This window comes from Panthera onca, chromosome B2 (genome assembly GCF_046562875.1).
Source record: "Panthera onca isolate mPanOnc1 chromosome B2, mPanOnc1 haplotype 2, whole genome shotgun sequence".
Taxonomy (NCBI): Eukaryota; Metazoa; Chordata; class Mammalia; order Carnivora; family Felidae; genus Panthera; species Panthera onca.
The window spans coordinates 93,956,481-93,965,843 of record NC_138343.1 but is presented as its reverse complement, the minus strand read 5'-3'; the positions used below and the strand labels follow the sequence as shown (position 1 = coordinate 93,965,843).

The 9,363-nt window shown below is 49.0% G+C and overlaps 1 pseudogene; it reads right to left on the bottom strand.

Moving 5' to 3' along the window:
- Nucleotides 1–2,399: 2,399 nt before the first annotated feature.
- LOC132667439 (piezo-type mechanosensitive ion channel component 1 pseudogene) lies at nucleotides 2,400–8,568 on the bottom strand (annotated as a pseudogene).
- Between the last annotated feature and the right edge of the window lie 795 nt (nucleotides 8,569–9,363).

Genomic DNA, 9,363 nt, shown 5'->3' with positions numbered 1-9,363 from the left:
TGTCTATTCTTTTGCTTAGCCATCCTTTAAATTTTAAATTAAAATTATTTTAGGGGTGTCTGGGTGGTTCAGTCAGTTAAACATCCGACTCTTGATTTTGGCTCAGATCATGATCTCAGGGTCGGGGGATCGAGCCCCACATCGGTCTCTGCACTGGGTGTGGAGCCTGCTTAGCCTGCTTAAGACTCTCTCTCTCTCTCTTTCTCCCCCACTTTTCTCTTCCTCCACCCCTCCCCCCATACCACCCCCGCTTGGGCATTCTGTCTCTCTCTATATATATATATAAATAAATAAAGGAAAAAATAAAACTTTTATTTTTCATTTCTAGAAGTTCTATTTGGTTCTTTTTTTGAAACTTCCTTTTTGTGTTTTTATTTTTTTGTTCTTTATTCATATTTTAAATTCTCAGGCACATAGTTTATTGGAGGAAGTGAACCCAGGGAAACATTGGAGAAAGTCAAACAAGGAAAGGAGGGAAAGCCAATATAAGGGTGTCCTATGGATTGATCTTCACTGTGGGCAACTGGGACTCAATTCCATCATGACTTTTGAAGATCTCGTACCTTAGAGTTGTCCACTAAAAGAGTGAAAAATGAGGTCATTTATCCATTAACTTTCATACTCCATTGGTCAAGGTTGCCCCAGGATGGCAATGTTCCATAATTCCAGATGTGTGTGCATGAGTGCCTTCTTGACTTCTGAATACATCCTAACTGACATGAGAGAAGGCCAGGGATAGAAAGCAAGAGATAAGTGGAACAGCTGAAGTGAAACACTACCAGATTACACCTGTCATTCTCTATTACATAATTACACTCTCTGGTGTCTTCTGGGGTCTAATTCTTATGATTATAGTTTCCAATGGCCCTAAACTCACGGTCCTTTATTTATGTGTTTTGTGATACTCTAGATTTTATTGTCTGGTAGTTTATCTGTGGGAATTCTTTGGGAATCGACTTTACAGCTGGCCCCTTTTGAGTGGGGTTGCTTTTGATTCTTCCAGGCATCTGAGTGCACTACCAACACAATAAAATTTTAAACTATATTCTTAACCTGAAGTTTCTTTGGCACCACTCTAGTAGTGTAAATTTGGACTAGGAACCCAAATAAAGGTCTGTTTGTGGTTATGAATTCTTAGGAGAGATTTTTTTTTTTTTTTTGGCCCTCTACTAGCACCTAGGGATTGAAAAGTTAGTTTTTCTTATTATCTCTAATGTAGGCAGTAGATCTGTGGGTCACTGAAGTCTCCTATTAGTCTCTCCACCCAGTCAGGCCACTTGTGTCTCCATGGCCCATGACCCTATGAGAAATCAAAGATCAAGGTCTACAGGAACATCGAATATTATCAGAGTGAAAACTGACTTCGGGGTTCTGCTTGTCTCTTTGGGTCCACATTTTCACGTGATTTTAGGCACCTAAGTATTCCTTACTTTCTTGCCAATTTATTAGTATATTTTTAAAAGTTTTTTTCCTTTTAATATTCTGTATTGATTTTGTGTGTTTTCAAAGGGAGGGTCAGTCAGACCATTTAGGCTACAATTACTGCCTGAGATGGAAATACTCATTATTGTCTTTAAGTCAGAAAAGCAAATGAAATTTCTCATAATTCAGGAAGTCTTTGAAAATTCACCATTACTACCAGACAATAATCAGAGCACAAGTTGGAGAATCAGTTTGCCTGAGTTGGAATGCTGGTTCCAACATTTACTAGCTGATGGTAACAGGTAACTCAATCAACCTCCTATTGCCTCAATTTTTCATCAGAGTAACAGTACCTGCTTCAGAGGGTTGTGATGAGAATTTAATAAGTTAATATACATACAGCACTCAGAATAGTGGAAAATATCAAGTGCTCAATATACATTAGCTATTATATTACTATTATCATTATTCTTCCAAGCTTGTCTGTTATGTAACCAATCTCTTCTTTCATTGCCCTCTGACTGAATTGAGTGTGTGTCATTATTTCTCTTAAAGTTCTCCTCCAACTGTTAGAGGAGATCATTCTCAAAGAACACCTGTACCATCACGTAAGAAGAATTTTCAGCCCAGCCTTCCATGAGATCCCATTCATTATTGCTGCCTCCTCATCTATTTTGTTTCTTTATCGTAAGTTTGTTAGGGTTCTCTGTGGGGAGCAGAGGGAACCTGACAGGGCTGCCTTATTTGGGGACTAGACTCTCAACAATGCTACACCCCTCCCCCCCCCACCTAGCCTACTAATCCTAACACTAGAACAAAAGCTCCAAAACCAAGATTTACAGCATCAGGAAGACTTCAAAACCTCAAGCCATCAGCTCTAGGTTTGAGTTTCTGTTCTGTAACTTACTAATGAGGTAAATGATGTTACCACGTCTATAGACCTCTCAAGTGTTGTTGCAATAATTAAACAAGAAAATGTACTTAAAGATCCTGGTGACAGTAAAGTCCTAAATTGGTATAAGCATTAAGAGGTTAGGAACCCCTATTAAAAGATAGGAAGTGATTAAAAAAAAAATAACCATGACAAACTTTTATTTACATCTAGAGGAATGGAGCATCCTGTTGATAAATGCTTGTGAACATGACACAATATGAAGCCTAGGTGACATAACATCATTAAAGATGAACAGACATCACCACACACAGCAGTGTGCTCCTCACCAGACCGAATGCAGTAATCATTAGCTTATGCACGAGAGGCTAGAGTTTGTGTGTGAACATAGGGTTCCGCTGTATGTACTAATTCCCCTAAGTGCTTGTGACACTATGTCAAGAGTTCAGCGGCTGAGTTTCACATAGGGCAGTGTGATACATCGGGATTATTAGGATCCTCCCGGAATAACTTCCCTGAGTTGATTGCCTTTGACAGATCAGTTTGCTTTGATTAAAAAGCAATTGCTGCTGTCTAGTCAAATTTAAACACTTTGGCTAGAAAAAGCTGAACTCTAACTCTGTCCAGTCTATAGAAACACCTTGATGTGAAAAATACATCGAATGTAGTGATGTAAAGAGAAAACTGAGTTAGCAATTCTCTGGGGTACAGTTTTGTAATAATGTGAGGGAGCACATAAATGCCAAACAAAAGTGACCCCAGGCATATGTGAGGGAGGGAAGAGTACATTGCTTTTAATAGCAACTTTACTTGTGCCCAATGTGCTGCTAAATCAGTAACAATGTTTGAGGTACCACTCTGCTCCACACTCATACAACATTCACTACCATTAGATTTGGGAGTAAAAAGGATCCATCTTCTGGGATGAAGAACGGAAAATATTTGGGGATATAGGCATCTCTCCCTTTCCCCTTTCTGAATAGACCTAGGAATTTAATGGAAGAAACAATACTATCAAGACGGCTGAAGTAGCAGTATGCGAAAACATAAACCATCTTTTAAAAAATGAATGGAGGGGCACCTGGGTGGCTCAGTCGGTCAAGCATCCGACTTCGGCTCAGGTCATGATCTCATGGTTCATGAGTTCGAGCACTGCATCAGGCTCTGTGCTGACAGCTCAGAGCTTGGAGCCTGCTTCAGAATCTGTGACTTCCTCTCTCTCTGTCTCCTCCCCAGCTCATGCTGTCTCTCAAAAATAAACGTTAAAAATTTTTTTTTAAATGAATGGAATATCTGATTTTAGTGAAATTTACCCTTAATGCCTGACATTACATTCCCAGCCTGCATGAGTTGTAGGACAAGATGATATTAAGCTGACATCCAACTTATCTCTGGTGGATCAGCAAAGAAAAGTATTGAAACTAGTGTTAGAGGAAAGTCTCCTATACGCTATCCCTTGCATCACAGCTTGCTTTTATGTTTAGGCTTCTTGAGATCTTTGAATATGGAGGCTGACTGGGATGTTTAAAGTGGAGGACATGAGAAGCCTGGCTTGATGGGCTTCTCTTTTCTTGGGAATTTAAGTCCCCGGAGGGTATAATCCTTATATGGACCCAGGCTACAGAAAGCACTGGTTATACAGAGTTTTAATTTTAGTGAATTTGTAGTGAACTTTTATCCACAAAGAGCACTGTTGCCATGTCATCTATTAATATATCTGTGGAGTTGTGCAACCATCATGATCTAAGCTTAGGCAATTTTGATCACCCAAAAGAAACCCAGGTATCCATTAGCATTCTGTCCAGCAGAACACTGTGTACCAGTAATCAATGCCAGGAGAGGACTCCAACTACACGGAGGACAGAAAAGAACATTACAGTGAGAGCCAACTGGTATAGAGTCCAAATACTTGTGCCCACTGCATCTTAGTATCAGAGTCACGAAGGAAAACGGAACATAGCTAAACACTGGATGGAACAATGCTTTTACTCACACAGAGAAGAGACAGCCTGGAACTTCCAGAAAGACCTGGCCAAAAGCAGTTCCATGGAGTATACCGAGAATCACACTGTGGAACAGCACTGTGCAATGACAGCCAGCCAGCTTGCTGGAGGGTACCCTTTACAGGCCATCCCCAACCGCTTCCCCAATTACATCTGTGTACCCAGGAGGCCTGAAGCCAACCCTATGAAGGAGCTGCAGCCCAAAGAGGAGGATGACTACCATGACATGAGTGTCCAGCGTTGGAAGGAGAGTGTGGGCTCAGGGGTTGCTGGCTTCCTTGAATGGCGGTCATCAAGCTGCCAGACTGCCTGGCCAGCTGCCACCTGTTGCTGATATATGCTCTGAGTTAGCAATAGCTCTGGGCCAGGGACAGACAGAAGAAGCTCCGCAGGGGGAGCCCAGCTGCCCTCACTTTCTCCTGGGGGCCACTCCACCCCTTCTCTCTCCCAGAGCAGCCCCTGTCCCCTGCTCCTGAGGGTCTTCTGGGTTTTGGGCTCTCCCTCCTAAAATGTGGCCAAAGAACTTTGTGTTGGGGGTCTTGAGCTTCACTGGGAACTTGTCCCTAGGCCGGTCCCTCACTTCAGCCTGAATGTCCTCCTTGGTGGGGGCGATGGCTCCTTGTGGGGCCTTCCTCCTTCTGAGGTCTCAGCAGGGCTGTCTGGATGTGCCGGTTTCTCTTCAGCCCCTCTCTTCACTGCTCCTGTCATGCTTCTTGGGGAGCAAAGAGGTCCTCCCTGTGGTCCCACAGACCACAGCACAACATCTGGGGAAGGTGGAGGCAAAGGGCCACGAGGCGCACCAGATCATAGGTGATGTAGCTGTCAGTCTTCTTCAGGCCCAGGATGCATGGAGCAAAGCAGGGCTTGTTCTCAGCGCCGCATCACTGTGTGGCTGTTCCAGAGGAAGAAGCCAAACTGGAACAGGTTTTTGGTGACACTGTGAGGACAATGGCCTTCATCCAGAAGTGCTTGTTTGGCCACTGGATGGACAGCATGGCCCACAGGAAGATGAACACGGCGGCGCCAGGAAGGTGGCTGAGGCGGTGACCACGTGGTTGAGGACGATGAGGACGGAGCAGAGCAGTTCCGAGTGCGCGGCCATACACTGGTAAGTGGCCTAGAGCAGCCTCAGTGCCTGGCCCTGCCCCACCGCGAACCGCTGGGCCTTCTCCAGCTCCGGGACGCACAGGTGCCTGGTGAGGAGAGGTTCACTGCCCATGCGCATCCGGCTGCCAGTGTGGGCTGGAAGCTCCCACGGTCACACAGGAAGCCCACCCGCTCGGGACCACTTCCACCTCGCTGCTGCTGCTGCTGCTGAGGGTACCGTAGCCGGTGCTGAGGGGACTGCTTGTGTCGTCGGTTGTGCTGCTCAGCGGCTCACCTGATGCTGTGCTTGGTGCAGCGCGGGCCTCTGAGGGGCCTGGCAGCGTGGCCTGGGCTTTGCTCTCCTACAGCTGGTCCAGCAGGCGTTGGTGCGTCTCTCCGCCCCCGAAGGAGATCCTGCGAGTGGAGTTGGCACCAGAGCGCAGCACGTAGCTCTCGGCGCTGTGGTGCCGCGCGAAGCTGTGCAACTAGTACATCGGCCCGCGACTTCGGCTCAGGCCTCCTTCCCCGCGGGAACTCCACGGGGCTCGTGCTCAGCTCTCGCTGGGTCACGTGGCTGCGCCAGGCCTTCCGCTGGCTCCGCCTCTGGGCGCAGGCCGTCCCGCGGGCAGTTGTCCTGCCGGGCCCTGCCACCGCCGCCTCAGCACTGCCGGGACGTTGGTCACCCGCTCCTGCTGTGCCATCTGAAGGGCGCTCTGTGCCCCCCGCCTGGGGTCCGTGGACTGGGCCTCCTTCCCCTCCTCACTGTCGGACTCGAAAAGAAAGTAGTCCCGGGCGGAAGTGGACGGGTTGGGGGCGGACTGGACACAGTCACCTCCATTGTTTCTGCGGCAGGGAGAAGACCCCTGGACTGCCGGGCCCTGGCTCCTGGTTTCGGGACGGGCTACCGCCCGCTGGGTCCTGCCTGTGCTTCTCCTGCTTGGCACAGTTGTGCCAGGGACTTCTTTGCTTTGTGCCACGGGTGGATGCTTTTGAGGTTGACAGCACTGTAGAGGGCGAAACTCCTGGAGGCCTGCAGGGCGGGTGGCGTGGACCTTGGCCTCGATGTGCAGCAAGCGGTGGCTGAGGAAGAGGCAGCGCTGCAGCAGCAAGAATAGGGAGCAGAGGCCGTCGCAGAGGACCTGGCCTCCTCCACGGGCAGCAGGCAGTCCTGGTTCCTGCCCAGCGTCTCCTTGGAGTCATAGTAACCTTTGACTTAAGTAAAAGCTGGGTGACCCAGCAGAAGTTGCTCTGCATTTTCTCCACAAACATACAGGACAGGAACAAGAGCATGTTCTTGGAGATGATGGTGGTGACCGTGTATAGAGAATGTGGCAGTCCCATGGCAGGAGGCAGGCACGTGTGTTCTTCTGCAGCTTGGTGCTGAAGAGCAGCAGGTATAAGCAGGCTAGTACGTAGCCCAGCTTGAAGATGCTGATGTGAGTAGCCCCCTTGACTAAGGCCAACCAGAAGAGGAATGAGAAGATGGCCACCTTCATCATGTTGAGGTAGGACCTTCAGGGGATGAAGTTGGGCATGGGTTAGGCTCACCTCCACAGGCTCCAGGTGGTCAGTATTGATGCTGGCCACCCCTCTGTGTGCTTGGCAGGAGGTGCAGAGCAGCAGGAGGAAGTCATTTATGAGGTTGGTAGAGTTGGGGGCCCTGAATAAATTGGGCAGGTACCCCACTTGCATGTGGAGTTCACAAGGATGGCCTGGCCCCAGTGCTACAGGTAGTTTATGCACAGGGTGGGGAGAATGCCCAGGTACAGCAGGTACCGGTGCAGCAACAAGAGTGCCAGGAAGAGGCACTGACCAGAGTGCTGGTGGGTGAGGATGGCCATGCAGGATGATCATGAAATTCCTGCACTGCCCAAACACGTTCACGGCCATCCGGAATATCCCCAGCCCAAGTTTGTAGAAGAAGAACTTGAGGCAGCTGAGCAAGTCCTGGCTCAGCCACTGGGGAGTGCTGTCATTTATAGACAGCAGGGGCCAGCAGGTGTTGTGGATGGTGATGTTCCTGGCATTGGTACATGGTGGCCTCAGATGCCAGCAGCAGTAGGGTCTGTAGGTGCTTCTGGATGTAGCCCAGGTTTGGGAAGCCCTTCCACACCCCCAAACCAGTTAGCAGGGTTAATGGGCCTCTGGTATAGCAAAAACTGATTTTTTTTTTTCCTTCTGTCTTCTGAAAGTTGGTGCTATTGAGAAAGGGTTCAGTATAGTTTCTGGAGTACTCATGGGGTTGATGATCTCGATAGACAGTCTCGCACAGGGTGATGATGCCGATTCAGATAGTAGACTGGCAAGAAGCCATGGACCAGAAGTGGGGGTAAGGCAGGATGAAGGCCCACAGCACAACCAGTGAAAGGTTCATCATTAACACCTCCTTTGGGACCATCCAGATAGTGTATAAGACTACCAGCTTGAAGATATGCAGCTTTAGCAGTTATCACAAGAACACCTGCATGTTGGTGAGGACATCCCAGAAGCCAGTGGCCAACTCCAACAGCTGTTTGCCCACAAGGCCCCACTTGTTTGCTGTTGCTTCTGGAACTTGTGTGGCTTGGTGGGAGCCAGCTGTGCTCAGCCCCTTGTCCTTAGAAACCTATTCTTCCTCCTCCTGCTGCTGGACCAGTGGGGTGCCACTTACCACACCCTGCCTGTGAACCCAGCACAGGAGGTGGTGCCGGGTCAGGGGACATGCTTCAGACTGAAGAGCTGCATAAAGGGCTGGTGGAAGGAGTGCTGTGCAGGATGCAGGGGAGCAGGAAAAAGCCAGGGATGAAGATGCTGGAGAAGAACTTGGACATGCTGAGCTGCTCCAGGCTCAGGTCCCCCAACTGCTCATTGCCCATCAGGTTGTGCCAGTATATGGTGAAGTTGTGTAACTGGAAAGTATAGACAGCGATGAACACCAGCATGGTGTAGGCTACACCCAGCCACCAGAACGCTTTGAACAACTTCTGCTACTGGCTATAGTAGATGTGGACGAGGGTGAGGCAGAGCAAGAAGGGGAACACAGAGACGATCTTGTAGATGATGGGGCAGCCGGCAAAGCTGACACCAATGAACATGCCATCAGACATGTAGATCCAGTACTTGGCATAGACACCTGTGATTGGCTCCCCCAGGCTCTGAAACAGCATCTACATAAACTTTGTGTCTTCCGTGATGACTTCCATTAGTGCAGTGGGGTCTTCACCTTCAGCTTTTTCCCCTTCCTCCCTCTTCCCCTTCCCCTCCCCACACCCTTCCTCTCCCCAATCCTTCTCCTCCTCCTCCTTCTTCTTTAAATGTTTATTTATTTTTGAGAGAGAGAGAGAGCATGAGCAGGGCCGAGAGAAGAGGGGAACAGGGGATCTGAAGCAGGCTCCACACTGACAGCACAGGGCCCGATGTGGAGTTCAGACTCATTAACTGTGAGATAATGACCTGAGACAAAATCAGACACTTAAACGACTGAGCTACCCTGGCACCCCTAGCAGCTACCTTTTGATACATCAGGTGTAGCAGGAGCCAGAAGGTAAGAATGTGCAGCGCCATGGCACCAAGGTTTAAGCAGAGGTGGCAGGTGTTCTCTAACTCCGGATGGCCAGGCTGACAGGGCCAGGGTCGTGGTGAGCTCGGGACACTCCTCCATGACCCACATGTAGGGTAGCCCACATAGTGCCAGCCTGTAGAGCAGGATGGAAGGTGATCAGAGCATGGCCAGCTGATGGCAGCTGCACATCGTCCAGATGAGGCAAGCCCAGAGCATCAGCACAAAGGCATGAAGGCCAGCCAGCTGTGGTAGGTGATGCTCCATATGATTATGGTGATAAGGGCACACACATGCATAGAACACTGTTCCGTGATGAAGTGGGCCCCATGTCTCTCTAAGCTCAGCCTGGGGCACAGAGGGGTACAGCTGGATGGGGCTGTGGCCAGTCAGGTTGTGCCTGGTGTAGTTGTCAGTCTCTA